Genomic DNA, 18,910 nt, shown 5'->3' with positions numbered 1-18,910 from the left:
ACAATTTGGTGAGGAAAGACACACCACAAGCTCGAGTTCAGTGTTGATGGTTCGTTCAAGTTTTAACGAGCAGTCGATTTGGAGGAGACGAATGTTTGAAATTTTTCAAACAGGCCCGAATAAAAGATGAATTTTGTTAAGCAGGATAGAATAAGAGATGATGTAACAATTTGGTGAGGAAGGACACAGCACAAGCTCGAGTTCAGTGTTGACGGTTCGTTCAAGTTTTAACGAGCAGTCGATTTGGAGGAGACGATAAGTCACACGTATGAGCTTGTAAGGTTAACGTGTGCTGGGGTTGGTGGCAGCCGAGAACCGTGAAGAATTAAGGGCGTGTGACGACGTGATTTGTGGCCGTGAGCAAAGTACGAGAGCGAACGTTTGTTGATGCCGCCACGCACTGTGGTCCACTTACACGCAAGTGCACGCCTACCCTGCCAGGAGATGCATCCGTAACGGGGACACTTTACACGAGCATGATATGTTGTCAAACACTTCGACACCTTGGTGGACATTTTACAAATAGTTCCGTAATTTTTGAAATGCGGGCCACGCTTTTCATTTGGATCATTGTCTGAGACCAATGCGTTTCTAGCAAGAATAAGGTATAATTAGGTTACGTGGTACAATAGTGTTCAACCCGGCAACTTGAAATATTTCTTAATCTCAAGATTATTTATTTGATGAAATAAAAATTGGAAAAGTGAAAATGTATGGTAGTACATACCCTTTTCTATTGTTTTTCAGAAACGTAACATTGAAACTGTTAAAGAGGTATTTCTATTTGGAAATGCGATCTTAGAGAATTTATAAGAAAGGGATAATTTACTGTAGAAACATCTCGACAGCCAATTTTAGTCTTGTTCTGCATTGTTATAACTAGACTACGGATTTTATGCATTTTTGACAAAAATGTGTACGTACAATTTAAAACAGTGGACATATTAAAAGGATTGAAGGTCACCAGTGTATTAGTTTCACCTTAACCAGATAATTAAAAGAAGAAAGCAATTTATATTTGGCTCCTGTGTCTTGCAATCAATGCAGCTATCTTTTATTTTGCATAAAGGTCCGCAGTCTAGTTATAACTTTGCCAGTTCAATGAATTCAAGTGTTCTGGGAAAACATTTTCATCTCATAAATTATGAGATGTGAAACTTCTGGCTATAATGTGCAAGCAGTGCTTGTGACAAAATGCTTTCTCACTGCGTTGTCTGTCGACAGGTTTCCGGCAGAGCGATTTCCGCGGTGTTTTACGGCGGGCCGAGGAAATCTCAAAATTTCATAAACAAGCTGGCAGAGCGCCGCGCCGCGCCAGCCCAAAAAGGGGCCTAACGTGGGAAAGAAAAGGGTCTTACATTTCAGAGGCCTCACTCCGCCGCGCCGGTTTTGATCTCGCACGAATGAATGAGAGATACGGCGCTCTTCTGCGGCTACCAGGGCCGTGTTCATTGAGCTCCTACCCATTTTATTTTTCGAGGGCTAAGAGAACACGAGGACGAGACAAAACGAGAAGACAAAGTAAAAGGAGGAAGAGAGGAAAGAAACAAGTAGAATCAGCATCAGGAGTAGCCGGATAAGAAGTTGATAGAAGCAAAGTACCCGGGAGAGACGGAGAGAAATAGAGAGAAAAAGAGAGACAGTGGGGAGAGAACGGACCTCGGGAGAACCTGGTTCGTTCAGGTTGGATTGTTTCTGGTGTCGCGTTACCTTAGACTCTACAAAGGATCGCGCAGGACTCTTATCTCAGTATCGCCTAACTTGTTAACATACCTAACCTGCCCGAGGACCTCACGGAGGATTCACCCGGCACCTCGAGACAACTCAATTCCACTCGTCCCCCCTCCCCCCTCTTCACTTTCTCTCGCTCGCTCCCTTTCTCTCCTCTCTGTCTTTCTTTCCTTATCCGTTTTCCTCCTTTCTGTCGCTTATTACCGTTTTTAGTGGTTCCGAGTTTACGATAACGTTCCCGTGAACATTATACTCCGTTCGCATCGGAGATGGAGCTTCGGCTAATGCACCGAGCGCGAAAGACAAATGTAGAAGCAGTCGTGCATGAATATTCATCGATTTTGCTCAAATGTGAACACGTTTTCTACGTGTACGAATTAAGGTGTTGGGCTCAAGGAAAGTCCTGGGACGGCTGGCCATTTTTTAACGTCCGATCAGTAGCAAGACTGGAATCATAATAATTTTGTTTATCTCTTTACTTTTAAAAAATCACGCGTTTACTTGAAATACAAAAGCTTCTATAAAGGTTTTCCTGAAAAAATTCCTAAAATTCTTGCCCATGAAATGAAAATATTCCGGAGAGATTCGTAATTGTGGTTCGCAGATCGGTGAGGATGCGTACGAATTTTGTGGCAATTTGGGGGCTGGTTCGTGGCGAAATATGCGCCTAATTGCGAGCGAGGAGCGGAAGGCCGATCAGATGTCAAACGGAGGCAAGGAGGCAGTGCACGTTCGCAGCCGAAAAGGTTCGCCGAGAGCGTAGGACGAAACGCAAGACAAGGTAGACAAGACTGATAACGTTCGCGGGGAATAAAGCTCGGCGAGTTTGCGCTCGTTAAAATGTCGCCGGTGGACAGAACGAGTAAGTCATCCTCGGTTTATGCTAATCTCGGTCGGCGCGGCGCGGCGGCGGCTAGCTCCCATGGTCAATAAATTCCGGAAAAATATGCCCCAATTACCGAAATGACTCATCAAGTAATTGCACATAAAACAAACCGCCCCGTGGGAGATGGCCACGCCGCGATAACAGGGTTACCTTTGCATTCGGAGCACACACGGGGCCGAATAAGAATGTAGATAAGGCATACTTTCCCAAGGCGCTCGGAACGATCGACCAGATTCACGGCAACCGACCCAGAATTTAGGCGAACCTTCCTTCTGACCAACTCTGCGCTTTTATTGCTTATTATGGTGTAATTGGATACTGTTTAGCCAACCAACGCTCGACAAATTAAGGGCTCCGCCTAGTTTAACGGCCAGAAAAAAACTGTTCCCGTTTCTTTTTGCATTTTCTTATAGTTTAGTATCTTCGGAGCACATTCCTGAAGCATTACAGCTTTTGGTGGTGTTCGGTCATGTTGGAACGTGTGGAAAATAGTGTAAAAATTGATCATCGAAGGATAGAGCGACAGGTTAAAAGTAATTAATTGTTAAACACTCTGAAACAGTACTTGAATCACTAAATGCGTTTCGAAAAACTGGAATTAATTAATTGTTTGAGAAGTTCGATTTTTTTCTACCGAAAAATGTGAAGCTCCTTTCGAAACGATGATATTTTCCTGTTTTCCAATATTTTTTATTCATTCTAGCTCATGTGGTACCTACACTACAATTGTTGGAATCATGTTCGCTAGCACTAGAAATTTTTCTCACAGAAAATTGTTATTTTTGTTTAATATTGATTTAATAAAATTTGAACGAATATAGTTATTATAATATGTGCATTTCAATTTTGATAATTTCAACAGGACAATGAAATATCCTGCAAGGATATTCGTGCTCCGGTCGCCTAGATGTCCTTTTCCCCGCAGCGTTCCTGTCAGTATGGTTGCACTCCTAAAGGTGTTGCGTTCAAAAACCCATTTCACTCCACAGAAACGAAACTAACAAATTCAAAAACTGTTTTGCAAATTTTGCAAGATTTAACTTTACAATCAAATCACTTGCACCCGCGGTTCACACTAATAGGTCAATAGAAAATACAAAATTATCTCCTCTTTGGATAAGGAGTCAGCATCAGTTTTCAAATTAGTATTATACTTATTCAAATAGTTAATAACATCACGATAACGTTAACAAAATCAATTAATAAACAAAAATTGCTTCTATAATTTTAGGGTGTAGGAAAGAGTCTCCCCCGTGTCGATTGGCGAAACTACTCGAGAGCTCACTCGGTATCAAAGGTTCCTCTGTTAACGTTACTGCATTCAACGAAAATTATTCTTCGAAATGACTACACTGTTAAAAATATTTCTGATGTTTCGCTATTATTTTATTGGATCCGAGTGAGCAAATATTAATCAGAAACGGAGGAAGAACCCTCTGAACCACCATGGAACTGCAAAATTCCCAAAAGGATCGCTCTCACACCTCGGTCTGCTTGTCGACCGAAGAAACGTATAAATTAGACCCCGCGATAACACAATAAATTGCGGCGGATGCGTGTAAATGTCCGACGGACTGCTTGCAAAACGATATTTCACGTTGGCCACCATGGCTCCCCAGAATGCGCCACGAATGGGCGATAAACTGCGCGATTCCCGAATCGAGTGATTTAAAATTTCATAAAATCAGCTCCCCCGAAGTTACCAGCCAACGTACAATGTATGCATATTGTGGGCAACGTGTGCAACTTTGCTGTTAGTGGCCTGCAAATCTTCAGCGTTCGCTTCGAGAAGAACAAGGTTCGAGGGATGCTGTCTCTGAGAAACACAAGACGGAAAACATGAAAAATCTTGAATAATAAAAAATACTAATGACGAGAAATCTCGTCAACAGAGTAAAGAAATCGTGGGAAAAGTTGCAGAAACACTTATGGCGGATCGTGTCCTCGGGGCTCGCGCGAGGACTATGCTCGCCGACACCGATTTGCCAACTGACTTCCACGAAAACCGATCGGCTTGCTACTTACTGCGTTTATTCAGCCTATTGCCATCCGCGACGTTACGGATCGTCGAGAGGCGGGTCTTAGGCTGCTTGCTAACGGTGCTCTTTTTCTGCTGCAACCGCGAGATCCATATCCGTGGACGTATTTTCTACCGGTGGGCTTTCGAAATGCAGGACGTTCACGATTGTCCTGTCAGTGTCCATTAAAAAACCACAGACCATAGTTTGTTAACCCTCGCTTTGACGATTTCATAACAGTCACATGTACTTCTTTAATTTGTCCATTGGAACACATAGAAACACAAGTAAGGTAAGCTTAAAATAAAGTTATTACTTGGTTCATTCTATGTATTTCTCTTTGGAAATGCATTGCACAATTTTTTATATTAAAAAAAAGTTTTCTTACCTCTCACAAATTCCACGAGGTACCAGCTGCGTCGTGGTTGGATAACCGCCATTTTGTCGCGATGAGACACGGTGTGGCAGTCTAAGCAGCAATTTCATGAGCTTCACGTTTCTTCGTGCCGTTCCAGCATCTTTTCGGTTACTTAAATATTACTGCATTGCGGATTTAACAAGTGCAGCATCGAATACTGAAAGTGTTGAAGCAGTTCAGCAACAATTGGACTGAAAGCACAATTGTCGCAAGAGTTCACGAACATTGAGAATTCCATTTCGGATTTATTACGGAACAGTTCGAAAAAGAAAGTTTGAACGAACACAGAGGTCCCACGTTAACGAATCGGGCTCTCCCTCGAAATAAATGTCACGACCGTTAACTAAATATTCACGCTTCACGAAGAACGAAAATATTTCTAGTTTCCGTTTCGTTCCACGGTTTCGGACCGCGCTCGTTTACGAGCAGTAAAACATTAATAGGTGACTTCTTTTCACACGCGTTGGACAGTCGTGCTATCTCGCCCGACGTCAACCCCATCACTAGCTACAGATTCCATTCTCGGTTTCCAAATGAATTCTCGTCTCGCTGACTTTGCGACGATATATTTCATATTTTATGATTTGTGGAACGTTCTCGCCCACCTTTGCTCAGCTTTTTTAATCGCTGGATCAACCAGTGGCCGCGTTCTTTCTCTCTCTCCGTCTCTCTCTTTCTTTCTTTCTCTTCACCACAAAGGAAACCCTAAAAAATCGTCGGAAGAAAACGTCGCATTCTTTCGTTGTGGTTAACCGATTTTGTTCAACGTCGGCTCGAGCAACTTGTAGCAATAGCATCTGCAGCTAACTCTTCGCAACCTAATAAACCTCATACATTCTTTAAAAATATTTCGAAAATTAAACAGCATCTTGGAGGGACCTAATAGAATTACTTTAAATTCACAGTAGCTGAGTTTTCTCAAAAAATTGTAACGGAAGAATTGAAGAATAATGAATTCTAGTTTTCCACATTCGAGTATTAGATTTTTCGAGAATCATGCAAGTGGAACGAGCGCTATTTTGCGCGAGTCCTCCGCAGGAAGGACGAACAAAGGGAGTGTTCACGACCAATTACATGACGTTCCTCTAATTATGCAGCGGCGGTGGACCAGCCACGGACAGTTTGTAGGAGGTAACCAACAGCTTTAATTTGGGTCTCAGGAGTATCGCTATAGACCCCCGCCTGGGGCGCCATACGTGGGAATATAACCTGTGGACTATGGTCGCTTTTGTATGGGTGACTGTCTACACCGTGTTCCGTCGTGTCCTTGGTCCTTGGCTCAAGATAGTCGTCCGATTCTGTTTTCCCTTGCTCTCTCGTGGAACGTGTGCTACAACACACTTACCCTTGCAACCTTATCAGATTCGCCAAATTATACAGTTGCTTGTGTATCAGACCGTGTCACAATCTTAAAAAAAATTATTTTATCAATGTATATGTATATTAATTTGGTACATTTTGCTTAATAACTAGAAAACATTGCATAGGAACTAGGAGAGTATCGAACATACTCCACGTTTAGATTTTGTTGACGCAAGTCTTGAATTGAGAGTTGTATTATAAACTTTCTAGCTAATCCAGACCGTCGATTAATTAATTATAAAAATGCTACCGTCTTGCGTAACATTTTTCAACGATCCGATCGCATTTTCACGAAAGCCGTTGGCAGGCGAGCAGTTGAATGTTGTCTTTGAGAGATAAAAAAAAATGCATAATACCTCGCGCGACATGTCCAATGACGACGCAGCGACCCGAGAGAAAAAGTCTAGAGAAGTAAGACAACTCGGTCGGTTTTAGAATCCGCAGAAGGTGGCAAGGGCTAGGTTCGTAAACAGAGATCAGGAACAGAATCAGCAAAGCTTTGAACCGGTCGGAGGCCGTCGAAAATGCCAACGTATGCTCGTACGTTTTCGTCGCCGACAATATGCGCGTAATGCTAATCCGCCTTCATTGCTCTGTGCGCGATCGCGCTTAAAAGAAATGGCTTACCGACGAAAATGGCGGTTAACGCCGTGCGCCGGTTAGTATAGTCCCGGCCGGTTTCGCATGCTGCCCCGCTAAACCTGGAACCAGATCGGAACCAACCTCTAACGTTCTCTCTTGTTCCGATGGAATGTTAATGGCAACAATGACAGAGTAACGGCTCGAACGACGGTCCGTGCCGATCATCGTCTTTGATCGTAACAGAGAGTCGAAGGGGGGGCAACGAGGTTCAAGGTCCCCGCCACGGGGATTTAAGAAATTGTTAGGTGATCAGGTTTATCCTCGTGGATCCTCGCCTCCTTTTATGCCCGGAATGATGTAGCGACATCTTAAATTGGAGTTTGGCCGTTCCAATTTCGAAATGGCCGGTATAATGGCGGCGGTATACGACGACGGGGCCCCGGCGGGGTGACATTGTACGTCTTGCACAGTTGCCACACGCATAGACTGCATCCTCTCCCGGCCAGCCAGAGTGGCCTGCATTCCACGGGAAGGATACCGCGCGAATTTGAATATCGGTCGATCAACGGAGCCGTCCGACGATCTTCCTCGAGAACGTGGTACCCGTTCAACCCGTGACCCCTTTTGTCCACTCGTGCGATCCATTTTAAGAGGCAACGAGACGCTGCCACGTTTTCGGGTACTTCGTTACGTAAAACCGCCGCTATTTTATTATTTTATTTCACTCCCGAACCCCTCCACACACATTCGCCGGACCACTTTCAACTCGCAAATTCGCTGCTCGCATTTTTTAGACGTCTTCCAACTCGTAAATTTGCTATCTACATTTTTTGGCCCTTGCCTAAACTCGCTACTTGTATTTTTCAGGAGACTTGCAAGGCACACAGAAATTAGCAATTTGCATTTCTCAGGCGACTTTTATGTGAGAAATAAAAAATTTCATTTTTTCACGCTGTAATACACTTTACAAAATTGTGAATTGCAATTCTCGACAAGACATGCCGACACCAGCGAGGTTGTAGGAGTGTATAAAGTTCAACCTTGAACGACACTTAAAAACGAGAAAAACAAGAAATTACGTACGTCTTTCATTTGATGGTTAACGCGTCGCGTCGACTGCTTCTTTAGTTCCACATTGAATAATACGGTGGGCAACGCTCCGTGGAAATATTAATTTACATAGTTATTGTACGCTGCGAGCGTGTTACGTCACACGAATGTAAGAGTTAGAAGTCACATTTAATCAAACCGCAGTACCAATCGACGCAGTGTCCTGCGATCGTATTACTTGAAAACGGAGGTGTCGGGAAACAGATATTTGCTGGTTACCACTTTCACATTAACATTGCAATGTTACTTATCAGTCCGGCGTCGACACGATTATTGCGTGATTCGGTCTCGGCCTGTTCGACAATGTTCTGATAAAACTTTTAATAGTGGCAATGGTGAACACTGTGTCATTCTATATCAGATAAACGAGAAAGCACCTGCTGAAACTTTGTCGTCATTATCTGTACAATCTGTATCATTTAAAAATGGGCTTGTACATGCTAATAAAAGTATTAAAGAAAGAATTCTTCAGTTAAATAATTATACAATCTTATAAAATTGTTATTTTGCATGAAGATCCATTCACGAACTTTCTTGTCTATCTGGTTTCGCTTCGCAATTCGAAATATGTATTGTGGTGGTACAGGCACGAAATATTCGCGGCGTGATTCGTCGAGGTCGTAATTCTTGATGGCAATTGCAGGCAGCCTAGAAACATGGGAGAGTTCAAAGCCGGAGTCCAGTTGGCCGATAGAAAATTATCCGAACAAGCAAAAGAAGAGTCGAGGGGGCTAACATCTGGAAGTAGCTGCTCAGGTTTATTTGTCACTGGACAGTCATTAAGCGACAGCCAGAGAAATAAAGGCGGTAGGTAAGCAAGAGAAAATGATCTTCGATACGAGGACACCGGCGGAGGAACGAAGGGATAGAACTGGTAGCAAAAACGAAGTGCGCTTCTCAGAAACCGCATAAACACCTCCGTGGCGTAGATCTTAGGATGCCGGCGGACAGTGCAGGTATCCCAACTGTTCCCCGAGCTCCCTTGCTTCAATTACTCCCTTTTCCGTAGCTATCGAGATTAGCTGTAATCGAGATTCTGCGTGTCTTCGAGTCGCCGGCAAAAACCTAAACAATTTCATCGAAACGAAATAAACAATACGGCCCCCGGAAAAGTAATTGTTACATTAACGCCTTTATACGGGCGATCGCTTGCTAATCTTTAAAAAATTCAAGATTGTAATTGTTATTAGACTCGTCAATAAATTGTTTTAGGGTAGGGAAAATTTTCTAATGTCAGTATAATCTATTTTCAAGAAGATATCTAAAGTCATAATAGCTGTCCACTTCACTCCTACGCTACAGGCTTTAAATTGTAGGAGCGAAGCGGACAACTATTACGACTTTAGATATCTTCTTCCGAAAAACAGGTCACAAGAAATTCTGGGTCTACAGAAAAACTTAGTTATGCTTTTATTAAAACATCAATTCAATTTAGATGATCAATACTCGTTCGGCAACATTGTCAAAACATTCTAATCTCGATCTTCTCGAGCTTCTTTAAATTATAGAATAGCCATTAGAACGTATTAACAAGTTTCCAGTAAATTGTTAGTTCGAAAGACGACGTTGGCTTAATCCGCGGTTCTTACGGGGAAATGTAGGCTGGCAGGCATCTCCGCCGGCTTCTTGCTTCTCGTTTTCTTGCCCGACATAAAGAAACAGTGTGGGTGGAAAACTGGTCTTCGCCGCAGTGATATACAGCGAGCCATCAACTTATCAGATCATCGGAAGGTTATTAAATTGTCACGTAGTTTTCACACGCTCCGGATTTAGAATAGTTGCTACGACGGTTTCATGTAAGATGCAACGTTGCTTAACGCCTGCCACGGCCAACCACTTGAATATCGATCATTACCATAATTCAAGCAGAGCCAATGGTAATTTAATACTTTAATTGGCCCTACAATGTCGCGTGCTAAATTATGTTGATCCCTCCTTTCGACGGCGTATTGTCACTCGTTTCTTGGTCAACATTGTCCACGAAGAATACGATTATAGAAGATCTCAAATAAACATCAAGATGTACTGTTCTACGTTCTACGTGTGAAACTTAAGAAATCTATTGAAAAGATTTCGTTCAGGACAATTGAACTCTTCATGCCGAATAAAATTTGCCAAGCATTCTTTTCATCGGTGCTTTCATTATTTCAGCTAATTATTACTATACTGTCACTAGTATGTACTCGTTACGACGCGACAGTATCGGCCAATAAGAAACAATATTAGCTACATTAATGTTAAGAGACTGTTTTTATTGCAAGAAATAGTCTAGAATAAATGTCCCCGCTCCAATTTTCACAGGCTTCGAAACTCGGGAGTTTGGACGAAGACGCGCTCGTCTAGCAGCGAGCGAATTAAGAAGAAAAATCTTAATGGAGGGCTGTGAATAGGGACGTTTACCTTGCGTCTTCAGGATTTCGGTTCGAGGGAGCAGGTTGTTTTCGGAGGCGGCGCAGCGGTAATAAAGCTGCGAGGGGTGAGAAAACGAGGAGATGGGGTTAGTAGCAAGCGGAACAAGATGGGTCCCGGAGCCGGGGTCCGGGTCCTGAACATTTTGTCCGGTGCATTTCGGTATAATTTTCGGTGCGCCTCTATCTTTATGCAGATCGGGAGCAAACATCTAGTCGGACTGGCTGATTGGTATTCTCGATGGCACGCGGCTCATCACTTTTCCCCCCAGATTTATCGTTCAAAATTCAGCCCCGCATTTTTATATTGATAATCACTCACGGGGGCCCTCTTGGTGAAGGGGTTAGGGGGGGAGGGGAGGAGGTAGCAGGGGGACAGAGAAGAATGTGGGATGGGTGAGTGCAGTCACGACAGTGACGTCATGCCGGTTATGGTAGCGTATGGTCGAGTGTGGGTAGGCCAGAGGAGGGCTTTACTGCTCTTTCAACTACCTTTCTCTTTGCTTTTCCTTCTGCATCTCTTTTTTCCCTTACTCCGCGGAGTTCGATTAATGGTGCATTTGCATACGCAATTTAGTCATTCAACTAACCGTGTGCTAATTCATCCTGCACCCTTGTTTCGCCCCGGTTGATACTCCTTACCGATGTTCGCGCGCGGTTCGCAATGTCCGCAATTTATCCTACCTGCCAAAAATGAAATCATTCCACCGGACGCTAAATTGTCGGACAATTAGGCCGAGCTCTCCTAATACCACACACGCGAACCTTTCTCTTTTACTATACGTGAAATTGTACAGGCTTTTTAGTTGGTTCTTTGCATATTTATATAACACACATCCTCTTTCAACTTGGTTTTGAAGGATTACAGTATAATATGTACCTGACGCTGAACAGTCTCGGAACAAGTAGCATTTCTGATAAGTATGTCTGATTATGCGAGCAACCATGATATGTACACAAGCTTAATGATCTCATTCTTCGCAACTCGAGAATTGAATCTCATCTTTATCATTTAATCTCGACACAAGTTACACATGCAGTCTATTTAGCAGCAACATCCGGTGGAATTGCTTACTGTTTGTTTTGTATGAATAGCTTTTAACATTTTTAGTCACACAAAGTAACAGAAAATTTGAATTTATTCAAACAATTTATCGTAAAAATGCGTGATTTAATGCAGACATAGTCTAGCTTGTAATACTCGGAAAAAGAGCTTCGAAAAAGGAGCTATGAGTCAAAGAAGAAAACTATGATTTAACCGGATGAAGTTCGCACGTCGCTTTGCTGCGAATTACGTGCTGCTACGCGCGTCGTTAAGATATCAAAGTTGTTCCCCATATTTCCGGGATTTCAAGCACGAGATTTCGAAACGGTTTGGTCATGTTCCCATAAAACCTGGCGATCAGCTGCGATAATCGATAATTTAATCAATTCTTTAGTCGACTGTATATTATCTCTCGCGAAAGGACTAAACGTACACACACGAACATTTTCCGGCCGATATTAATCATCATAAGACGAATTTGAACTGCGAACGTCGTCATTTCCTTTCCACCTTCTCGGTAACCTCATCGATCGCCTGTTAACATAAACAGATACATTTATGAGACACACCGGGGATTCCCCTTGTCTGTCTGTTCGAAACCGAATTATACACTGCACGATCATACAATTACGACAAAAGTATGCGTTAGATATGGGATCTATGTAATTCCCCTTTATGCGTTTACAATGCACGTCAAAGACCGCGATAATACTCCGTGGCAAGCGGTTTTCACGAGCTAAGGGAATTCCTAGATTTAATTGCTACGAAAATACATTCCTTCCTATATTTAGCATTGACTCGCCAATTTTGTATAGAATTAGTGACGCTGCAGCTTTTCAAACGGAACTTTTAAGTCCCCGTGGCTGAACCTCCATCACCTCGCATGAAATTACTATATGTTTGCACACAATGAAAATACATTTCAAACTTTTCCCTTTATTTCCATCTTCGCTTCTATTCAATGGGAATATTAACACTAAAATCTTTTCATCGCACCAGATGAAAGGATCGGTGTAGAAAAATTCTGGAGTGCTCATTCTAACAGGAAAAAATATATTTTTAACGAACAGGTGTGTGGATGATTAAACCAAAAGACTGTTTCGGAAAACGTCGAACTGTTCAAGTCAATTTGTAGAATCTTTATAACAAAACCTATTAAAAGAACCAGTATGCAAAAACCCAACAAAAACATCCTGTAAACAGGAGCCAAGTTCCTATGGCCGTAAAAAGTTGTGAGATCAAACAAAATACGGCCAAGTTCGTTAGCTTAGAAATACCTCTTGCAATACTGAAACAAGCGATTGTAAAAATTAGTTTAAAAGAACGCTATTTGATTTTTAAAGAGTTACATGGAGGGCTAAATTATTCAAACTTGGCCGCTACCTAACACCTTTTATGGCCATTGGTTTAAAAAGTAACGGCCAAGTTTGAATAATTTAGCCCTCCATGTAACTCTTTAAAAATTAAATAGCGTTCTTTAAAATAATTTTTACAAACGCTTTTTTTCAGTATTACAAGAGGTATTTCTAAGCTAACGAACTCGGCCGTACTTTGTTTGATCTCACAACTTTTTACGGCCACAGGAACTTGGCTCCTGTTTACAGGATGTTTTTGTTGGGATTTCATCAATTTTTGTTGAAGTTTCATCAATTATCAAGTAGGTATTACTCTTATCCCTGATTCATTAAATCCTAAACATTTTTTATCTTTAAGGTGGACATTAAGTAAATTAATAAATGCGTTGTCGTTTTACTACCTATTTATACCTATTTCGTAATGTTTTTTTTCAATACAACCCCTTTAAGGTGTAAAATTTCAAACTTTGATAATTATTCCTTCGAGTGTTTGTTACGGTGGACCTATGTACCAAATTTCAAGCTTGTAGGTCAATGCGAAGTACCCAAAAGGTTTTGATGATCTGTCAGTCAGTCAGTCAGCGACAAAAGCAATTTTTGAGGTCCTATATGTCGGTACCTGCTAATGTTGGAAGATTAATGTTTTGTCAATATTGAGACATGATAGTAAATTACATCTCTCCATCTGCCTCCAGTGCCGAGTTGTAAGCCTCTAAAAAACCGCTAAGTTGTTTCGTGTAAACGAAGGTACTGCGAGAATTTGGCTGGTGCAGTTCCGTGCACCTAGATACAGGAACGTTCTCCAACCTTTGTTCGGAAAACGTTTCTTTGCGGAAATCGAGAAGATAAATGCGATTGTCGAGCACGTGTTCTAACTATAGAAGAACGAGAGGTAACAGGGTAAGAATTCGCGAAGTTCGCATTATTTTTGGACGAGCAATGTGCAAGGCGACGCGAGAAATGGATGACGTAGTTAGGGTAAACACAAGGAACGGCGGCGGTCGTCCGGTGATAAGGGCGCAACAAGAAAAGGGTAGGAGGAACTGAGAAGACGGTAAACCGAGCCGATAAAACGTGCAGGTGTTTCGATGCTGATCCACGAGAAGCTCGGCTGGTCGCGTCGGGATAAGTGAAGTAGTAATGTTCTTGGAGCAACAGTTTATCCGACCGATGACATAATCGTGTCACGTCTGAACTATACCACCTGCACGATCCCTATCGCGACTAATGCATGCGTGGCAAAAGCCGACTCTTTTCAAGTGGTAACCGCTGCTGGGAAAATAGATGCAAGGAATTCAACGCCGAAGGTTCAGCTTCCACTGTGTCACGTTAGTTTTCAAATGAAATTAATTACGCGAGCGTCGCGTCACGTTTCGCCACCGGGTGTGTTTCGCAGCTTGTCTTCGAACGGGGAAAACATTATTCGATCGCATCCGGAATCTGTTCCATCGAATCTCGGCTGCTTCTTCGAAGATCGAAGATTTACGAGCTGCGAAACGCTCTTGAAAATTTATTACGATTCCTCGTATCCCTAAGCAATATTACTCTTCATGCGAAATAAAAATTCTCTGCGTTCATTGTAAGAAACAGAAGAAGAAACTTCATCTATGAAATCGTATTCTTCAAATTGTCTGATATTTTTGCTGCTATTGTTGGAATTATAGTTATATACTTTTTCTACATTAGTTTAGACAAACAACTTAACAATTATATATTACATTTATATATTTCTAACAAACGACTTACTTTATTTTTATTTTTTGCTGCAACATGGTGTAATTTTATGTAGCTTAGAATGCCTAACAATCGGTATACGTCAGAGCCTTGTGTGATTAACTATAATTGGTTCTAAAGTAATTGAGCCTCCACAAACGTTTGTTGTATTGTCTTTGGTAGCATGTGGATTTTGTACAGTCATAATAAGAAGGAATAGATGAAATACAAGCTATTATATAATGACATTCGAAGAATTTAAGGATAGAGTTTTCCACAGACGAGTATACGCTATTTTCTGTACTGCAGTATAAAATCTTCGTCTTGAAAATAAAACAGTGCGTTAATCTGATTTGAAAATTAAAGATTAGCTGTGATTAGAGTTCACACATGTCTTTGTGACGATTACTCCTGATTAATTAGAACCGCGAAGCACGGTGTCCCTCGACTTTCTTTGTTCTGCCATTAACACTTTCGAAAGAGCATGAAACACGCATCGTGTAACGGAAGTTGCAACACATTAATGATACACATGAAAAAGCAATTTGTGCTGGTTTTTGTCTTATCAGGTAACGTTCGCATTCCGCCGCTCTTAAAACGGCGCGTATACACATATATGTATGTATACAAATATCAGTTCCGTACAGTGCTCGACACATCGGACTATTAACGCATACCTTCGATGAGTTAACGTCACCCGCAGAAGCAAAGGTGCCCCGCAACAAACGCCGATCAATACCGTTTTATCTTCGGCCGGGTAGGTAATATAAAACCTCGATGACCGTTTGTAAACACGAATTGCACCAGAACTTTGTTTTGCAGATAAATGACGGCTCGTATGCGGCGTTATATCTGATCTTGCTGCAATTACCGAGCGACTGATTCATAAGGCGCGGGCGTTCAAGCGTGATCCTCGTCGCTTTCAACGACTCGATCAATTTCCACGGACCTCGCGAATTCCGTGCGAGTTCAGACGCACCTTCGAATACCATCGAATCAACGTTTTTACTGTGACCGTGGTTCCTCGATTTCGGAAACGAACTCGGAATGACCTCTCGACCCGGGATGCAACCCGACATTAGTGACTTGTGCTCTTGGACCGGTCGCGTAAGCGTGCAAACATCTACAGCAGTGGACAAAAGTTTAAGTACATTCTAAAAGAGACGACAACTATTTTAATATTGTACTATACAAATACTATATTGTACTATACTATACAAAAATTGCAGTTGACCGGAATTGTTGAAAAAATACTAAAAGTTACATTTCAATTTTTTTATGTGGACCTATATATTGAAAATTTAAAAAATACGTTCTGTCGATCTGTGTCAATTGTATGCACTGTGAAAGTTTCATCGAAATCGGTTGATTCGGGAAAAAACGACAGGCATTGAAAGATGTAAGAATCCTTAGATTTATTGCAGTTACAGGCCGAAAATCGTGGAAATCTGCAATTTTTACCATCTTTAAACGTTTGTAGCTCATTGCAACGTCTACCGAGTTTCATCCACACAGATCGACAAAACGCATTCTTTAAATTTTCGATACAGGCCCACATAAAAAAGTTGAAAATGCAACTTTTAGTATTTTTTCAACAACTCCGATCAATTACAGTTTTTGAAAAAATTTCTTTTCGCGTATCCTGTAGTAAACTAATTGCTCTAGCTTCCCAGAAAAGTTCAAATCGTATAGTACAATATTAAAATAGTTATCGTATTTTGTAGAGCGTCGTTAAACTTTTGTCCACTACTGTAATCGTCTATTCACGCTGCGACAATATTTTCTAATTTTATAACAGGTTCTATGCTTAAAATGCAGATCGCGCGTGGAACTTCAATCGCGTTTTAAGCTCGCATAAGAACAGACAAAGAAATGTTTCAGAGATGGGTTTCAGAGAATGAAAATTTTGTTATAACAGGAACAGATATTTTATTCGTAAACTTTGTAGAAGTTTGTGGTTCTTTTCTCTTTTCAATCAACAAGGACCGAATAAAACCGGTCGAATCGAGGTAATTAATCAGAAAACGTAATAATAACGTAATAAATATTTTTTTAAACAGCCGTGATCCAGTTACAATGAAGTATTCCAGACGTTGACAGCAGTAATCAATTTTTCTAGAATGGAACGTGTATCGAGCATTTCACCATTTTCCGAGATCGATATCTAACAGCTTTTCGCATTTCTAGGTTCAGTGCATCGACTACAATCGCTTGTTATTGGCATAATGGGACGTATTTTATAATGATTAATGCAGTAAGTCAGTCTCGGCGATATTTACCATGATCGACCATACGTCTGCTCTTCTGGTGCTTGAAATACCACCGAGGAATAATTTAATCGACGAGGAATGCAATTTCCAATGCACGTGCCGATTCTTGAGCAACCGCGAAAACGACTATCAAACGGCCACTTATTAGAAACCGATAAAAGCGGAACGGCGCGAAACGACGGTGGCGGAATAGGATTTTGAAATAATTTATTTGTTCGCATGGTTCGGACCCGCGTTGCCGGAAAAATAAGTATGCTAAAACGATCCGCCGGCCGATGTATTAATATTCATTAAAACCAGTCCAGGCAACCTTCCCCGTAGACGCTACCAGAAGTCATTTAAAACGGCATCGTGAGAACTCCGCGGCGGTGGCGGCGGCGGCGGCGGCGGCGAGACAAACCGATCTAATATTAGTTTATCGACTGAAGCTTCGGGAACGTGTAAATTTAGTGGATCCAGTTCAGCAGTTCAGCTGATTCATCCGACAGGTCTTCCGACGGGCGAAGACCACCGAGTCTCGAGGATTCCGGGTGAATCACTGATATTCAATACACCCGATAATCGTGTTGCGAACCAGCATGAATCCGTCGCTCGCGTCGAAAGCCTTCGGGATTCTCCCGGTTAGATCAGTTCTAATTTTACGAGTTATCGGTTATTAGTACAGCGCTGCTCAAAACCAATGTCGCAAAAGGTGCACCTTTCAACACTCTGAAAAGATCACCTAACAAACACTAAAACTAACTGCTGAACTTATCGAAATGAGAGTAATGAGTTTATACGGATTCTCTACCATTTTTTTTATTGTGACAAATGCTTAATAAAGGCATTCATTCCATTTTTTATAGTGTGAATGATCCAATAAAAACCCAGTCATTTGTTCGTGATTCATTTAGTGTTAACTGCATAATTTTTCATTCTAATACATTCATCTAAAAGCAACCGTCGGGTCCGCACTGTTTCTTAGATCGTGTAGTTTTCGGAGTACTGGTGGCCCAGGCCAGAATGAAACCACTAAATACAGTTCAAATTATATCGCGTTCAGCGTGATTTTAATAAGAAAAATGCCAAATTGAAATTATCTATGTGAAGTTTCTTTGGAGTTTATTGTTAGAAACGGCGACGCAGCTTTTTAGTTCGCCTGTACATTCCCATTCCGAACCGTCAACTCGTTAGCCGGCGGACACCTCAACATATCAGTGAATTAGCTTGGCCGCTTAAGTAGTTATTAGTATGTCTCAATTCAGAAGTCATTAACTGGCCGCGGGGCAATTAAATTAACATTGTCAGCTGCACGGGATCGTAACATCCATTCGGCTTACCGGTCGTCGTCATGCGTGTCATTTTTATACCTGTCGAATGGGAAAGCACCGCTAGCTATCCGCCGGCAGAGACTATCCTTGTGATTTGCATTAAATCGTCCAATTAAGAGGCGGTCTGATGCTGAATCGATTTATCGCGGAACTGTCCCTCCCGTGCCGTTGACATGAAAAATGATTTACACTCTTTCGCGTGCTGCAATTAGTTAACAGTTTCACTTTATAATAAAACGTTGCGCAACCGTGTCTGCCCGTAAACTTGCTGCGGGGGTTGATAACAGATGAAATTCAACGATAAGAGCGCATTAAGTACCGGAAATTAACGTTTATCTGTCCACTGTGTCAATTTGATACATTTTTCACTCGATTCTGTATAAATAGTATGCTCTACCGAGCACTGAAAGCGACTGGGAGGTCTTTTAAATATTATTACGACGAATTTGTTCAATTAGGAAAGCATTTTATTATTATTACCATCTAAATCCGTTTGAAAGTTCATTGTTAAGTAATAAATGATGGCTTTGATCCCATCAAATTTCATCTAAATCGTATGTCGGAGAGTTAATTTGCATTGCCTGATTTGGTCAACAACTGTTACAATTCTAGTGTTAAAATTGTTTCGTCTCAACGCGATTATTCATTTTCAAAGAGCACACCGACCGATGTAATTATTTATGTTCTCATCGTGCTGGTTTT

At 41.6% G+C, this 18,910-nt stretch overlaps 1 long non-coding RNA gene across 4 annotated transcripts in view; it reads right to left on the bottom strand.

The window, feature by feature from the left end:
- Positions 1-750: 750 nt before the first annotated feature.
- Positions 751-18,910, bottom strand: part of LOC143208812 (uncharacterized) — a 30,434-nt gene continuing 12,274 nt past the window's right edge. Inside the window, exons 2-5 of one of the 4 annotated variants that reach the window (XR_013008983.1) lie at positions 5,659-6,461; positions 5,024-5,210; positions 4,643-4,887; positions 751-4,433 (exon numbers count right to left, since the gene is read on the bottom strand). This is a non-coding gene — a long non-coding RNA (uncharacterized LOC143208812). The other 3 variants (XR_013008980.1, XR_013008982.1, XR_013008981.1) reach the window with 3 other exon arrangements.

The sequence above is a fragment of the Lasioglossum baleicum genome, chromosome 5 (genome assembly GCF_051020765.1).
Source record: "Lasioglossum baleicum chromosome 5, iyLasBale1, whole genome shotgun sequence".
Classification (NCBI taxonomy): domain Eukaryota; kingdom Metazoa; phylum Arthropoda; class Insecta; order Hymenoptera; family Halictidae; genus Lasioglossum; species Lasioglossum baleicum.
The sequence above is the reverse complement of the archived record's forward strand: the minus strand, read 5'-3'. Positions and strand labels throughout refer to the sequence as shown.